Source organism: Hibiscus syriacus, unplaced genomic scaffold (assembly GCF_006381635.1).
Source record: "Hibiscus syriacus cultivar Baekdansim isolate YM2019G1 unplaced genomic scaffold, ASM638163v2 tig00013285_pilon, whole genome shotgun sequence".
NCBI classification, from domain to species: domain Eukaryota; kingdom Viridiplantae; phylum Streptophyta; class Magnoliopsida; order Malvales; family Malvaceae; genus Hibiscus; species Hibiscus syriacus.
Genome location: NW_024062299.1, coordinates 1803244 through 1821426, shown reverse-complemented (window position 1 = coordinate 1821426; position 18183 = coordinate 1803244). Strand labels below are relative to the sequence as shown.

The 18183-nt window shown below is 38.7% G+C and overlaps 2 pseudogenes; both read right to left on the bottom strand.

Moving 5' to 3' along the window:
• Positions 1-4734: 4734 nt before the first annotated feature.
• Positions 4735-5733, bottom strand: LOC120206121 (annotated as a pseudogene).
• Positions 5734-11291: 5558 nt separating this feature from the next.
• On the bottom strand, positions 11292-14167 carry LOC120205911 (annotated as a pseudogene).
• Positions 14168-18183: the final 4016 nt, after the last annotated feature.

Genomic DNA, 18183 nt, shown 5'->3' with positions numbered 1-18183 from the left:
GATCCAGAACTCTACCCCATAAAAATCAGCTATGAACAGCATGACATCGACCTTAATAACGTTCCAGGATTTTTTGTAAAAATCCAAGTTAAAACATCCGAACTCGGTGCCCTCGAACCGTGGGAAGAATTAATTACAATCCAGACCTCTTCTTCAAAAAAGGACTCTCAATATACCTTTTAGTGGCGTTATAAAGTCTCTTGAGCGGATGTCAAATTTCTTAACTGGAATAGTTTTACGTCATTAATTTTTTTTCCGAAAATGACTCACAAGCTTGTTGAATCCTTGTTTGATGTTAAGGGTCGAATTATTGATCTTCAACTTTGAAATCTGGTTAACTCTTGCTCTTGAAGTAGCAGTCAATGAAAAAACTTCGTGTTTCTATCCCTTCTTTAAACCACCTAAGTCTAGATTTTTGAAGTTAATCTCGTTCTTCCTTCAGAACTTCCCACAAACGAACCTTCAAAGCAACAAGATCAGCCTGACAGAACCTGAACTTGGGTTACACCTTTTTTCTAGATCATCAATCAGTTTCCCAATTTTTTCCGCTGAGTCTTGATGGTTAACCTGAATGGATTTCTCTTTCTTTGGTGACAGCCTTCGTTAGCAAAAAAGATTGCATAATATTTTTTCCTCTATTTGACTCCCACGTCTTAATTCTACCGAAGGGATCGGATCTTCCGCCCAATGGTTAAACCATTTGAAAGGCCTATACCTTTACTTTGCTTCCTACCTTTTAGCACGATCGGATTATGGTCCGATAGACTCCTAGGAAGTGTGAACTGCATCAAGCCAGGAAACACCGACAATCTCAGTAGAGATAAAAACCGATCCAGTCTACTTGCGGACACGGTCGTCCCTCCCCTGAACCAAGTGAAAATACTGCCCATAATTGGAGCTTCAACCAGCTCCCACCTTGAAATGAACTCTTCAAACAAACTCCTCGCAGACCTGATCAGATGCCCCAATTCTTTCCGAGGTATACCTTACAACATTAAAGTCACCCCTAGTATAAATGGGCAATTAAGATTTGCGATAACACTACTGAGATTTTCAAAAACTCAGTTTTTTCACTGTGATAATTCGGCCCATATACATTGACAAAACCAATCTCAGAATTATTAAAATCAATCTGCCTTTAATCGCTATAATTCTTCTAAGAACAATGTTGCTAATCATTTCAAACATTACAGTCCAAAACGAAATGAGACCTCCTAAAGCGCCTTCAGCAGGCGCAAACACCAGATCTCTAAAAACTCTACCCTTAAGGATTTGCCCAACATAAGCAGAAATGTCATTCGCTTTTGATTCCTGAATGAACCCTATACTCGGTTTGTTAAATTCTAAAACCCGTCTAATAGCACTTAATTTAATGGATTTTCCCCAACCCTCTAACATTCCAGCTTAAGACCGAGACCAGAATCAACTAATTAAAACACAAAAACGAGAGATACTGCAATAAACAGACCCCAATCAATGCTTACCTAAGAGCTCGTTCTGCTCCAGACGATGAACCCTCCTCCCTCGACACCGAGAAGACACGCCAAATGCCTCTCCAACATCAACGTTTCCATCGCTTCATTGCCAATCCCCGAGCGATCAAACGAGATCCCCCCCCACCCCGCAGTTCCACGATCAGCCTCATCCCTTATTTCATTTTGAAACAAAACCTGCCTTTTCTTACTCTTCTTCTTTGTATTTAAAGCTGAGCTTCTCTTAATCCTTCGCTTCTTACCCAAGCCCGCCCCCAGATCGGCTTCGAAGAATACCAATTTTTTTATTTGGAATTTCACGATCCGGCACTAGGGACTTTACTGTATCCCCCACGCAAGCATTAGCAATCTGGTCCTCTGCTACAACTCTAATTGAAGACACCTCTTCAATGTGAATGTCCAACAACCTTGAGCTATTGGATAAGGATTGGGTATGCCAAATTTGATCATCACGTCTATTTATATCCATAAGCCCAACACTTATATCCTCATGTTGGTTAACAAGCCCAACGTCCGAATGAATCGGGACTTCATGCAGAGATTCATCTTCAACAACTCTCCTTTCCCCTCACCACCCCGTGCCCCTCACTAACTGCCATCGCTCCATTAACAATGGACTTCTTCTGACAGGGCAAAGCATGCGCAACTGCCCCATAACATTCTGCCTCGCACCAACTTCAACAGCGAATTCTTTATCATTCAAAGCAATCTCACCCGCTTCTTCAAAATCATAGGACCACGCTCCGCCGCCAGCTATGAACCATCTAAGAACAACCGCGTTTCTTCCTGAAGTTCTGTTAAAATTTTTATTGTGTATAATTTCCCATTAAAGACAATGGATACTTTCTCTGGAATGTCCGAAACATGTGGACTTCGATCAAGATCTTTGCTACATCAAATCTCCTTCGATAACAAGTGTCTTCGTCTAACTGTAAAACTTTGCCCCATCGGCGACCTAAATCCATAAAGAAATTCTTACTCCACATGCTAAGTGTACATCCGACAACAACAACCAGACTTTTAATCTGACTTTGTTCTCACCCTCAACAATTCCAGTCATCAAACCAGCGATGAATCCAAGCCTCTCTATTGAACCAGCACCCCTGATGATCAGAATTGTTTTTTGAATTGAATGACTACCAGTAACTCATGCCAAATACTCACCTGCACATCGATACCTTTGCTCTGAATGCTGCTTGATAATATTCGTTGTACATAATTTAATTTTTCCTACCAGACAAGTATTCCTCCTTAATACGAATGCACATGTTTTCTCCACATTGAAAGCTCTGGCCTTTGACCTTTAACGTCTACAGTCACACATGAAACACGTTAACCAGTCCGGAGGGCAAAGAAACTGATTATTATCAACATTATCTACTTCCCTTCTTGCGACAGTCTGCATCCCTCCTAGCACATCCTTGAACGACCTGGAATCCCTTAACGATGGTTTCCACACTTTTTTAATAGATCTACCATCATCAACCTTCCTTGGTTTTGTTTCTCCCTTGATGTCATGGTACACTCTGATCTTAAAACCCATCCATAAACCTACCATCAGCCCTACGGACCGCTGTGTCTGCTTCGAATTAATCCAAAGTTAAGTCACTTAACTACTCATGGACACATTATTCCAACTTCCAAGCTATCCACAATGGTTCTCCTCAAGGACCAAAAGCTATGTTACATGGACTAATTCAAGTAACAAAAGCTATGTTACTTGAACTAATTCAAGGGTGGGTGTCAGATACGAACATATATGTCCAATACATACATACAATTATACGTGTTGGACTTAATTGTCAGTCACGGGTACTAGAGAATAAATTAACAGTCTGGGTATCAAAGAATGTAACTTCTTCTCAACTCAAAGTTATCAAAGGCTCAAGGCGCATCGAGGCGCAAAGTGTCCTGGAGCCTTGAGACGCAAGGCGCATGAAAGGCGTGGAATTCACGAAGGCGAGACACATGATATCCAAAAAATTGTAATTTTATTTTTTAATTAATTTTTATTTATTCATATAAAATAAATTGAAAATAAATTATGGTGTGACGTATTTTAATTGATTTTTAGCGGTGTTAATAATTTATGACAAACAGAATAATGATTTTATAGTTAATAAGTTCGAAAAATAATTTAGAAACAACACGGTATAAATTGTATAATTCAAGAGGTAATGGTACATTTAACCCTATAAACAATGATTAGTTAATTAATTAATTAATTAATATGGTAAGAACAGAATAGGTGCGGCTTCCCGAGTCTTCCACAGACCTGATTATAAGTCATCTCCTTTCTTCCTCGAGTCCATGCCCTTCAATTTCTCACCATCACAATCATTTTCATCTTATAATTCATTTTCTGAGAATCAGCAATGTCTAATATCCTTATTCAGTAGGATTCATGTAAATATAGGAGGAAATTTTGTATTTCTGTGTTTATGTTTTGCCTTTCTTCCTTAACACAAGCTAACGGGGCAACCAGAGAGATCGAGAAAGGGCTCAAGCCAGAGCTGAACACAAAGGCAAGAACTCCAGAGACGATGGGTTAACTCCTGAACAACACCGTGAAAGGTTTCCTCTTTGTTTTCTACTTTCAATTTTCTTTATTTTGTTATAAATTTTGCCTCCTCTTTCTTTACTTCTGGTCTTTTGGGAATTGTGTCCGATGGGCAGAGATGCAAACGTTTGGACTGATTTGCAATGAAATTGATTTCATTTTCAGCATTATGCAATCGATTTTTAGAAAATTAAAACATTAAAACATTAAAGATCAAAACTTTATACTGAGAGATTTGTTATGGACACGAATAAAACATTGGCAAAAAGCCCAATTGCGCCTCGACTGAGCCTCGCGCCTCATAGCCTCGCTGCGCCTAGGTGCACCTAGGTGCACCTAGGTGCGCCTAAGCTACGTGCTTCAGTGTTGAAAAAGCCCGTTCAGTGAGCCTCAGGCGCGCTTTTTACAACTATGCTTCAACTCATATAAATACCCTAACAACAAATACTTCCAAGAAAATCCCTACATAGAATTTAGAAATAAAGGCACCAGTACTCTTAAAAATGAAACTACAAAGTTTAGATTAAAGATAAAGGAAGCATACAAGTTGAACATAATAAACATTCTTGGTGAAGTTCTCTCCAAGACTCAACATAAGTTACACAAATATATGAAATGAAGAAAACCTGCATTTTTTTATCTCTTTAGAAGACTCAGCTCAGCTTCATAATGACTAAACTAGTTACACATTATTGCCGGCTAAATACCATCTATCATTCCAGCAAAATAGACCATAGAAGCACTTGGGAGTTGAAATATGTCGTACCAAATCAAAAGCACTCCTACTGCTGCTGATTCTGCTGCTGGTTTTGGGGAGGAGGTGGCATTCCGGGGCGTGGTGGCCCGAAAACAGGTACAGCTCCTGGCGGCGGAGGCATTCCAGGGCGTGGTGGAGGTGGAGCAGGCATTCCAGGCCTCGGAGGTGGCGGACCAGGAGGTCCTCTCATCATTGGTCCTGGAGGTGGAACCATCGGCCTCTGACCAAATTGTGGTGGTGGGACTTGGTATTGCTGTGGTGGCCTTACTCCAAAAGCCGGTGGTGGTACCGATGGAGGCGGGCCACGTTGCATCTGAGGTGCTTGTGGCTGACCAGGGTAAGCCCCTGGTGGCATTTGCCCAGGCGGCCGGATCACAGGCGGACCTCCACTAGGAGCAGGGTAAGACATGGGCGGAGCCGAGAGTTGCGGAACCGGCGGGCGAGAGATCTGAGGCTGCATCATCCCAGGAGCAGGACCGCCAACGCCACGAACGGGCCCAGCAAGACCAGGCTGCGCTTGAACGAGAGGACCAGTAGGGATCCCACGGCCAGCAGCACGACCAATACCAGGGCCAGGAACGGCATTAGCGCCGGCGGACTTGGAACGAGACTCTTCGGGAGGAGGAGGACCTTCGACGGTCATAGATAACCTCTTCACCACGGAGAAGAACAAGGCCAAGCGTTCGACGATCTTCTCGTTCCTCGTTGATGCTGGGATTTTTCTTTCCTTTAGCAGGAGGAAGCTTGCGGAACTCCTCGCAGTCGCCGAGGACGAGATTCATGTGCCGATCGAAAGCCATGAATTTGCCCACCAGCTGCCGGCCGTCTTGGATGGTGACCCGCATCCTGTAGTTGATGAACTGAAGCATTTTGGAACTCTTTGACATCGACATTTTGGCGATTCACAGTGACGAACGGTGAGACTGAAAAGAGGGGGGAAACCCTAGCTAGGGCGGGTATCAAGAGGGGGGGAAGGGTAGTGGAGGGAGAAATTACTATATAGCGAAAATGGCCAATTAAGATGGATAGATTAGGCCCAAAAGCATTGGTTGGGTTTAAAGATAATCCAATAACTTCGATAATTATTCGAATTTATTTTATTTATTATTTATAGTGAAATTAGACATTTGAAGTCAATTTTTTTATATTAGCTTTTCATACATTACATGTGGCAATAATATTATTTCCAAGGTAGATTTGAATTTAGAGACGATATTACTTAAGAGAAAACGTAAATTTAGAATATTAAAATAAGTAAAATTATAAAATTTTGAATTGATGCATAGATAAAAAGGACAGATAAGAAACTAATATGATGATGCATAGATAGGAATGATTTTGCTGCTCTGTATAACTAATTACTATGCCAAAACAGAGCTGCCATAATGCCTTTTTTTCCAACTACTCGAGGCTCCAGCAAAACCATCATCTATGATGAATCGTATGTTAGGAAATAAACCGAGTACAAGTAATTTCCTATAACCAGATTAGTGAGAATGCGAAATAAAAGCGGAAAAATAATACCAGAAAATTAATAACGGAGTTCAGCCAATTGTGCTTATCTCCGGGCTGCTACAGATCTTTTACTAAGAGAAATTTACAGGTGTTTATACAACACACTTGAGAGAGAACTAGAAGATTTTGGGATGATTTTGAAACTAAATGAGCTAGGGTATTTATAGTTGAAACTTAGGGACTAATCTTTGAAAATACCCTAAAGACTAGTGACTAAAAATAATTTTACCAAGCTAAAAAATCAACAAAAGTAGGCAGCCACCAGCCACCTTTGAATTCTTCTTTAGCCGCCCATGTTGCCCACCTTTGAATTCAACAAATTCATATTTGAATTTTCAACAATCTCCCACTTGAAGACTGATTTTAATCTGTCTTCACACCTTGATCAATGCAACAGCATTTCTGGTCTTGTTATCCTAGCATGCCAACTGAAGTTGAACACAACTTCAGTTTGTCCGTGGTCACCGTCTTTGTCAACATGTCTGCCGGATTTTGAGCTTCACTGATCTTTTCAAGTTTCAAAATCCCATCTTCCAGAAGAGACCGGATAAAATGATATCGCAATTGTATGTGCTTTGTCCTGGAATGAAAAGACGGATTCTTCGCTAGATGGATAACACTTTGACTGTCGCAATACAATATATTGTTTTCTTGTTTCTTGCCTAACTCTTCCAAGAAACTTTGGAGCCAAACCATCTCCTTGTTGGCTTCCGTAACAGCGACATATTCTGCTTCAGTTGTGGAAAGAGCAACTATCTTCTGTAGTTGAGAAACCCAACTCATTGCAGTTCCTCCTAGAGTATAGACATACCCTGTAGTGCTCCTTCTGATGTCGACATTTCCGGCTAAGTCAGCATCTACATAGTCTGTTAGTATCGTATCTCTACCTTTGAAACAAAGTGCTTTGTTTGTAGTACCCCGCAGATATCTGAGGATCCATTTGACTGCTTCCCAGTGTACTTTGCCCGGATTATTCATGTACCTGCTAACAGCTCCCACTGCTTGAGCAATATCTGGTATGGTACAAACCATGGCATACATCATACTTCTAATTGCTGAGGCGTACGGCACCTTCACCATGTGTGCACGTTCTTCCTCCGTCTTTGGTGACTGTTCTTTGGAGAGTCTGAAATGAACACCTAAAGGTGTACTTACTGGTTTAGCATCTTGCATGTTGAACCTGGAGAGTACTTTATTGATGTACTCAGCCTGTGATAACATCAAAGTCCCTGACTTTGTGTCTCTCTTGATCCTCATCCCAAGAATCTGCTTTGCAGCGCCCAGATCCTTCATAGCAAACTGCTTCGACAATTTTTGCTTCAAGTTTATGATCTCTTGCATGTTTGAGCCTGCAACGAGCATGTCATCAACGTACAACAATAAAATAATGAAGCTATTGTCGAACCTCTTGATGTAGTAACAATGATCTGCTTGGCATCTGGTAAAACCACTGCTACCCATGAAACTATCGAACTTCTTGTACCACTGTCTAGGAGCTTGTTTTAAACCATACAAGCTCTTCTTCAACCTGCATACCAGTTTTTTCTTTCCTGTCTCTATGAAGCCTTATGGCTGCCTCATATAGATTTCTTCCTCCAAATCACCATGAAGGAAAGCTGTCTTTACATCTAACTGCTCAAGATGTAAATTCTCTGCAGCTACAATTTTCAACACCAGTATGATTGTAGACAGTTTTACGACTGGAGAGAAAATTTCATTGTAGTCAATACCTTCTTTTTGCTGAAAACCTTTGACTACCAATCTTGCTTTGTAGCGTTTGCTCCCATCATGCTCTTCTTTGATCCTGTAAATCCACTTGTTGTGGAGCGCTTTCTTGCCTGGTGGTAACTCAGTTAATTCCCATGTCTGATTTGACATAAGCGAGTCCATCTCATCTTTCATGGAAGACTCCCACTTGACTGAATCCTCCACCTGCATTGCTTCATCATAGCACTCTGGTTCACCATTGTCAGTCAGCAACAAGTAGTGCAAAGAAGGCGAATACCGCTGGGTTGGTTTAGGAATTCTGGAGGAGCGTCTCAGTTCTTGGTGTGTGTGGTTCTTCTTGAACTGCTTCAGGATTGATCTGAACATCATTTCCAGAAATCTCCTCGAACTCAGCAAATTCTTTCGTTTCAGCCTCGGTATTACTTGATTATGCGGTTGACCTGTCTTTGTACATCACATTTTCATTGAAAATGATGTCTCTGCTTCTGATGATCTTTCGATTTTCGTAGTCCCAAAATCGGTAACCGAACTCATCACCACCATAACCAACAAAGACACATTTGTTGGACTTAGCATCAAGTTTACTTCTTTCAGCAGAATCTATGTGTACATAAGAAATACAACCAAACACTCTTAAGTGTAAAAGGTTTATTTCTTTCTTGCTCCAAGCTTCCTCTGGTATTCTGCCATCCAAAGGAACTGAGGGCCCACGGTTGATCAGGTAAGCTGCAGTGTTGATAGCTTCAGCCCATAGAAATTTGGGCAATCCGGCATGTATCCTCATGCTTCTGGCACGTTCATTCAGAGTTTTGTTCATGCGCTCTGCTACGCCATTCTGCTGCGGTGTTATGGGAACTGTTGTCTCCATCTTGATCCCATTGTTTGCGTAGAAATCTCTGAATCTACTGTCTCTGTACTCTCCTCCATTGTCAGACCTCAACCGCTTGACTTTCAAACCAGTCTCATTTTCCACCATGGCTTTCCATTTTCTGAAGGTATCAAAGACTTCTGATTTCTTCATCAGAAAATAAACCCACGCCTTCCTTGTTGAATCATCGATGAAGGTGACATAAAATAGTGAGCCTGCAAGAGATGGAACTGGGGCTGGTCCCCATACATCAGTATGAACCAATTCTAACCTTTCTGCCTTGGGAGTCTTGCCAATCTTTGTAAAGATGACTTTCTTTTGTTTGCCAAAGATGCAATCCTCGCATAGTCCGCCATCTACATTCTTTAGATCCGGCAACTTCCTTTTGACAAAAGGGTCTTCATCCATTTCTCGCTCATATGACCAAGCCTTTGGTGCCATAGGTTTGATTTTTCGTCAGCATCTGCTACTGCAATGATATTCTCTAAATTCGAGGTTACATAGAGAGTACCAGTCTTCTTACCACGAGCAATGACGAGTGCTCCTTTGGTAATCTTCCATTCACATCCTGAAAAGGTTGTACTATAACCTTCTCCATCAAGCTGTCCAACAGAAATCAGATTTCTTTTGAGGCCAGGAATATGTCTCACTCCTGTCAGCTTCCAGGTGGTCTGGTTTGGCAGCTTTAGTCGGATGTCTCCTTTTCCGACGATCTTCAAGGTTTCATCATCAGCAAGATGAACCTTCCTAAAATCACCACTGATATAGTTCTTCATGATTTCTTGGCATGGGGTGGAGTGGAAATATGCCCCGAATCCAAGATCCATGATTCAATCAGACTGTTGACGCTTAGAATAATGGCATCACTTGTCTCCTCTGTCATGTTGGTAGATTCTTGTGCGCCGGTATTTTTCTTCGGTGCTCGGCAATCTCTTTTGAAGTGACCTTTCTTGCCGCAATTATAACAGGTAAAATCTTTATTTCCTGTTCTTGATTTTCCCCTTCTGGATTTCGATCTGCCACGATTTGAATTTCTTTCTGAAGTTCTCCCTCTGGACTCCGTGTGCAAGGCTGAGGAGGTTGATGCTTCACCCGATTCTCTCCGTCGAATTTCTTCGCTCAATACCAGATCCCGAACATCGTCGAATTTCAATTTGTTGTTCCCCGACGAGCTGCTGACTGCTGTAACAGTAGCATTCCAGCTGTCTGGTAGAGATGATAAGAGAATTAAAGCTCGAACCTCATCATTGAACTCAATTTCCACTGAACTCAACTGGGTTGTGATTGTGTTGAGTTCATTTAGGTGTTGTGCCACCGATGCCCCTTCCACCATTCGCAAATTGAATAATCGCCTCATCAAATGAACTTTGTTTGAGGCCGATGGCTTCTCATACATACTAGAGAGAGCAACCATAAGACCCGCCGTGGTCTTTTCCTTTGCTATGTTGAAAGCAACATTGCGGGATAACGTCAGTCGGATAACTCCGAGGGCTTGTCTGTCGAGAATAGCCCAGTCTTCATTCTTCATGCCCTCTGGTTGTTTTCCTGAGAGGGGTTGATATAGATTTTTCTGGTACAGAAAATCTTCAATTTGCATCTTCCAAAATCCAAAGTCCGCACCATCGAACTTTTCAATTTTCACCTTCCCTTCGTCTGCAGCCATCGCTCCCACTCGAATCTGGCTTCGTTTGGATCGTTTCTGACAATTTCTGCGAACCGCCGTGTATTAGAACACCTCCGTCGACAAACTCGTATCGCCGACCGAATTTCACTATTCACGAAATTCACTATTCACGTGAATAGTAACCCGAATAGTAACCTCACAAAAAATTGACAGAATTCACAACCAAAAAAGCTCTGATGCCAGTTGTTAGGAAATAAACCGAGTACAAGTAATTTCCCTATAACCAGATTAGTAAGAATGCAAAATAAAAGCGGAAAAATAATACCAGAAAATTGATAACGGAGTTCAGCCAATTGTGCTTACGTCTCCAGGCTGCTACAGATCTTTTACTAAGAGAAAATTTACAGGTGTTTATACAACACACTTGAGAGAGAACTAGAAGATTTTGGGATGATTTTGAAACTAAATGAGCTAGGGTATTTATAGTTGAAACTTAGGGACTAATCTTTGAAAATACCCTAAAGACTAGTGACTAAAAATAATTTTACCAAGCTAAAAAATCAACAAAAGTAGGCAGCCACCAGCCACCTTTGAATTCTTCTTTAGCCGCCCATGTTGCCCACCTTTGAATTCAACAAATTCATATTTGAATTTTCAACATCGTATCCGCTATGGTGAGCCTTTTGCCATCTCCATGCAATCTGTAAACTCTCCTCTAGATTGGTATATCGAGCTGTCCAGTTCAGTTATTGCCTGATCTTAGACGGATTGCTGAAGACTTCTGCTAATCTCCTGGTCGGCATGGAAGATACTCGACTTTGATATCCACCCGTGGCTTTCTTACATGCCTCTACAAACTCCTTCACCGATCTTCCTTTCCATGTGCCAACGTTGTAGATTCCTACGTTACGAGGCTGTGCGTGTTGGAGAGCTTTGACGTGAACGTCAACCAGGTCAGTAACGTCGATGTAATCACGTATGCATGTTCCGTCATGCGTTTTGTAGTCAGTTCCCTTCACCTGCAGAAATAAGCACCAAGGTTTCATCAAATTCGTTAGAAAGAAACTGAGCAGGCACTTAAGATGATGAGTGAAGGGAGTGAAACGAATAGCTTACCTTGATACTGGTAATGATACCACGAGGCACGAGCTGCATCGAAGCAAGCACCCGAAATTCGTCCTTGGTCACGCAACTCGGGTCTTGGAGCCTCGCCTAATCTTCCTTCCGGATCCCTTCCTTCCGGATCCGATCCGATCACATTGAAGTATCTGAAATTCGTGTCGTTCCACCAACAACTTTAGCATGTTTTTGGATTGTGACAATCTGCTATGCCTATTCTCAAAACACTTGGAAAGTGGACAAAAATACTAACCTTAGAATCATAATCGCCATGTTTGAATTCTTGGAGAAATCTAGAATCATATCCTCTGCCATCTTCTTAGCTTTTCCATACGATTGATTGGAACCTGAGTTGGTTCCGAAGCAAATATCAGTTTGCCGTATATCACAACCGTTAATTTCGAATATAACTAAGCATGAAACATGTTTGCAATTTGCCAGTGGGGTTTCTTCAGTGATTGGCATCTTTTTCAGGCTCGCCGTACGTCGCACAAGTACTAGAATATATCAAAGTCGGAACACGGTAAGCAGCCATCGACTTCAAGACCGTCAAGGTGTTTGAAGTAATGTTGTGATAGTACCTGCGAGTCATATGGCCAAACATACCATCGAGAACATCATAGTTTAGACACCATGGAACGAGATACTTCGGATAATAAACCGTAAAGGAGACTTACCTGAGAGGATCCATCGTGCTTTCCCCGACATATGCAACTGCCGCGAAGTGCATAACAGCATCAAAGGCGTTTTCCGAAAATATTTTATCTACGGCTTTTGCATCCCCTAGATCGGCATAAATGAACTGCAGCCTTCCAGGTTCGGGAAATAACTCTTGTAGAACCTTGACAGCACCCATGTTTCCACGTGAAAGATTCTCCTGCAAAAGAAACGACTCCTTCCTTGAAACCGAGACTAACCACACCAGAAAGGAGATTGCTACATATATCCTAAACTAAAAACATACCACGATTGTTACTTGGTAATTCTCCTTGAGAAGTCGTAAAGCAGCGTGCGAACCTATATATCTGGCACCGCCCGTTACGAGAACATAGTTACCCTTCTTCATGTCGGGAGAACTGGAAAAACAAAACCAGGGAGTCAAGAACAGAGAAATCAGATAACTTCAAAACAGAAACTGTTACAATTTTCATCAAGCGAAGATGATATTAAGCACAATCCAGAAAACAGTTCGATTAATCGAAATCTTAAGGAAGATGCACAGGGACATGCTATAATTTGCTGATGGATACCCCCTCAAAAATACATATATCCACACATAAGAAGTGTCTTTAACAAGTGGGAAGACAGATGAATAATAGCTCTAATCTACAACTTTTCCCATATTTGGTCCAATTATCAAATAAATCAAGCTATCTGCAGCTTTTTTGTATCCAATAGAGTGAGAAGAAATAGTCGAAAATCGCATTGATTATCCAGTGGAAGAAGAATTAAGAGATGGAATGGAGAAGAATACATGAGTGGGAGTACTGAAGGATGGAGATTGCTTGAGCATGATAATGCATAAGGCTGTAAGTGCAGCAACCATAAGGATTTTTCCAACAACATTGCTCTTCTTTTTAGGATCAGGTTCCATGACATGCAAGAAACAAAATCCAACAACAACAAAAATAAAATTAGGGATTTTTGCATTAGGAGGGGTTCTAATATTATATCATTAGCATTGCATTCGAGCACAAGCAAGCCGTATTAGAAATTCGGATTTTGTAGCACTCAGAAACAGATTGTTACTAAAAAAGGAAATGTTACCTGCCAACAGCATCGATCGAGTTGACCTTCTCTGGCTTCTTCCTCTTGATGAATTTAGCATTTGCACACAAGAAGCTTCAAATGAATTTATGAATGCAGAGCAAGAAACAACGATTTGTCTCGGTTTCAATGATCAAATCAGAGACCCTTCCTTGGAAATGCTTTTCTGGAAAATGTGCTGCAACACACAAACATATGAAGAACACAAGAGAAAAGCCATATCAGAATCATTAAAAGAGAAAAGGTAAAGAAAAAACAATAACCATTGATTTTTACAAAAGATATAGTATAAAAAGGAAGCAAATCTTAAGGAACTCGAATCACCAAGAAAACTTTAAAACACACACAAACACACCAATCAAAATGATCATTCAGCATGGGAATTCAAAGAAAAACAAGCTTTAACTGCAGAGACACAAAAGAAAATGGAAAATTTAAAGGAAAAAAAGGGGGTTTTACCTGAAAATGGAAACAAAAAAAAACACATGACAAAACAAAAGTGAGTTTCGAGGCAAAGAGAAAGAAGTCAAAAAAGGTTCAACATGGAATTAACAAAAACGCCATGTAAATACCAATTTATAAACGCATTCAACCATGCAAAACAATTAATGTTTATGAATTCAGAAAAAAGGAAAAAAAGGAAACTCACCCACGAAGCTCGGAAACGTGACGGGAAAAAGGAGAAAGAAAAGCAAACGTGTAAAGGAAAGGACTCAGAGGAGAGAGAGATGAATCAGTGGCTTTTAGGATCAGAAGACTATGTTTAAATACTAAAAGCACAGAGGTTTGACAATCAAAGAGAGAAGAAGAGCTGATATAGGCGTTGCTTTCTCCGTGCCAATGGCGTCTTCAACTTCAATTGTCAACCATCCATCAAACTCCCAATGCTAACATTTGCCGTTTTTCCTCTCAATAAATTGAAAAGTGAAAATAAATTTGATGTTTTTAATAACAAGAACCAATCAAATGAGGCATTTGTGTTGAGCAAAATTGAAGAAGAGCGCGGAACGCGCGCATGTGCATGATCTCAGTATCTTATATTCACATGTTACATGCCAACATGTCACCCTCCTAATGATATGGGCCCCATGTGTTCTTCGTTTGCCCTTTTTCAATATATACTTAAAATTATCTAAAATACAATATGCATATTTTTTAATATCACATTTTTATACTTTGATTTTACATAATTAAATTTTATAAAATACATATTTTAAAATCAATTTAATAAATTTTATTTAAATATATTTTTACCAATTATAAATTTTAAATAAGAAAAAGTTAAAAGATTAAGATAAAAAAATTCTTTTCATTTTTTCTCTAATTCAGCCTTTTAAATTAATGAAGGCTTGTCCTTTTATAAACATTCACACACGCATATATATTATGTCGAATGACTAGAGACCTAATTTTTACATAATACACATATATTCTTTTCATCCTAACTTTTTAACATAATTTTTTTTATTTTTAAAATATAATATCTAGTTATTCGTATTAAAATAGCATATCATCAAAATGGATTTAAATGAAAAATGATATAAAATTGAATTGTTAACGTAAATACAAAAATATATTAAATAGTCTTACTTTGATCATATCAAAGTGTCTCTTTGCTTTGCCCAACTTGGAAGAATTCATAGAGTTGTGTCTAATCTAAAGCAAGGTCATTGATTTTAGCCTTTAATAAGCAATAAAAAAGGGTTGACTTCTACAAACCAAGAAAGGATTAGAGATTTTAAATTCTAGAGTTTACTTTCAATTGAAGTATAGATTTCCACTTGGGAATTGGATGAGAAATAGCCATCAACAAAATAAAATTTTAAGTATTTGTAAAGATAACATAAATAAGTCGGGCCAGGAGCCCAGCTGTATAAAAATGGACCCCTTGTTTCGTGTCTTGTGCATGAAACCAAATGGCTGTTACAAATATTACTGCAAAAGTCAGTTGAATTGTTAAATATTAGTTAGTTATATATACCCAATCTATGTAGCAGGCTTTAACCTAATATTTTGTAATTCATTTTACCAATAATAATAATCTTATCTTAATATTTATTTTCTCTGTTTTATGAAACTAAATCCCTAAACTTAAACGGCTCCGGTTCAGCACTTGTCGACCATCCGCCATTCACCTTTTTCATCACTCTTCGACATCTTTTTCGATCATCATATATATCATTAAATTTGTCTCATTATCTTCTATCACTTTATTTACTTATATTATTTCAAAATCTTTTTAAAATTCACTTAATTAAATAAATTGGTCTCTAGCATTGTTTATCACTTGATTAGGGGCATGCGGCTCCCTCTTGCCTCCACCACTTAGCCCTCTCGTCTTAGTCTCTATTTCGTTCATTCAAGCATTTACGTATTCCATTTATGTATATATAGATTACATTGGTGTTGGCATGTTCTGCAACTTCCTGCCCTCCTTCCAGAACATAATTGGTTAGTATGTCAACTGTTGTTGCACCATCCATCTTCGTTGGCTCAGTGTCGTTATCGCCACCGTCGACGACCCTATCTATAAGCCGATAAGAAACCTAGAAGCCTCGTGACTGGACCACGTTCGGGCAATACCTGAAGATGAACCCTTTCGCTGCTCGTGTTGTGAGGTTGTATTTGAGGGATTGCTTATGAGAAGAAGAAGAATAAACCACAACAGCAGCAACTACACTACTCGACGACCACTAATGATGTCAATGGTAGCCAAATTTCAGCAAGATGGTTATGGTTCAGGGTCAGGCCAATCCTCTGATTCGAAGGCTGACTATGGTAAATGAAACAATTTGGGTGGCTCGGGAGGGTCCATTATCGCATTGTCTGTGCTTAACTAGAGTGAACGGGGATGATCATGATTAAATTTGTATAATGCATGGTTTTTACGCTTCTAAATTATATTCAGAAAAAAAACAACCACGTATGTTTAGTATTTTAATTTAATATTGTGAAAACTTATTATTAGAAATAAGTAGTGGATGAAGGATTCTTGCATTATTGGATACATTGTTTTTTTTTTGGCACCAATTAATCACCAAATGCCTTTATTACTTATTAGTTGTAAAATTTTACACTTCCATCTTCACCTTCTTCTTCTTCGGATTTCATTTCATTACTTTCTATAAAAAAAATTCATTTCATTACTACACTAATTGCTATAAAACAAAAACAAAAAATGATTATCGACTGAATTTAATTCAATTAGTGTTAATACTGATATATTGCACAAAAAATCATGAAATTAAACACGTTTATGCATTCAATATCCTCCAATTTATAAGTGGAGAGATGTTTGAGTAGTACAAACATTATATATAAAAAAAATTGACTCAAGTGATGGCTATAACAGTCAACAAATCAATGAGATTAAGACGATCATAACAAACAAATTTTATAATGATATAAATCATTTTTTATCTTTGATGGAGAAACATGTCGGTGGAATCGTAAAACTTTTCATTAAGTTGAGGCACAAGAATAAAACCCAACGCCGAATGGATGGTGAGTAGATTGGTGAGGAAATTAAAAGAAACATGAGAATTAAATTTGCAGGATTGAAGTGGATGGGTTGGTTTTCTTCTTTCATCCAAATTCATTCATTGTGGGCTTTCGTTTGTTACCTCACTTTCATCCACAATTGTTTTTCTTGGACTGCTTCAAATGAGACCCTTGTGAGTATATCAAATCATAATTTATTAAACTAATATTTAATATATTATTATTGAAAAAAATATATAATCAGAACTGAAATGATTTTTTAAAAACATTAGACATCCTAATTTTATTCGTGAAAATATTATTTTTCCATTATTAATATATTTGATAATAACCCTCCTTTTATACATATCAGCTCAAGACAAAGCAATAATTAATTCAATCCACGGATAGGTACGTATCTAATGGGTTATACAATGCCTCTTGTTCTTGAGTAAAATGCTCTTAAAATTGATATTTTAATTTATAGAGTAATTTATTCATTTTAACCCCCGAATAAGTTATAATTTATAAGTAGTATATTTGTCTTTATCCAAATGGTCATGGGTGGGCAGCACATACAAATATCATCCGTCCCAGTCCACTACACGTTGATATATGTAATAAATTAAATAAATTAAATAAAGTGACTGACTAATCCAAAAAAATAAACATCAAACTTGTATTTTACACAAAAGACAAGCATCGAATCAAATGGTATCCTAAATCTCCACATCTTTAGGCTTTTTTGTTTAATCTATAGAGCTTATTATTATATTAAGGAAAAAAGTGATTAAAAGGTTGTTAATGGGGCACAAAAGGAGTTATTTTGTTTTATTCATACCTTATGCACAAAGTTGAGATCATGATCGATAATGATATTAGGATTTTGCAATAATTAATTTACTTCTTAGCTCTTATAATTACTTTCTCATGCATCAAACAAAATTCCATGTCATCGGAAATACCCACTTCACTTTGGTTTGATTAAGGATAATGTAATTATGTCGTCTAAACTAGGTGTAGTTAATTATTTATTTGAATTTTGTAAATGGATTTTTAAAAAAAAAATCAATCAACTTGATCCGACATAACTTCAATTATATTTTTAATAATTAAATTTGAACAAAAGTTTAAGGAATGAGTTGAGACTTGATAACTAAATTATAGCTAAAACAAGGGCTGCATGCATGATAAATATTGAAAGGATAGAAAAATAAAGATGGAGCAAGTGGGTGTCTTCAACAAACTTGCAAAAATAAATGCTTTCTTTTC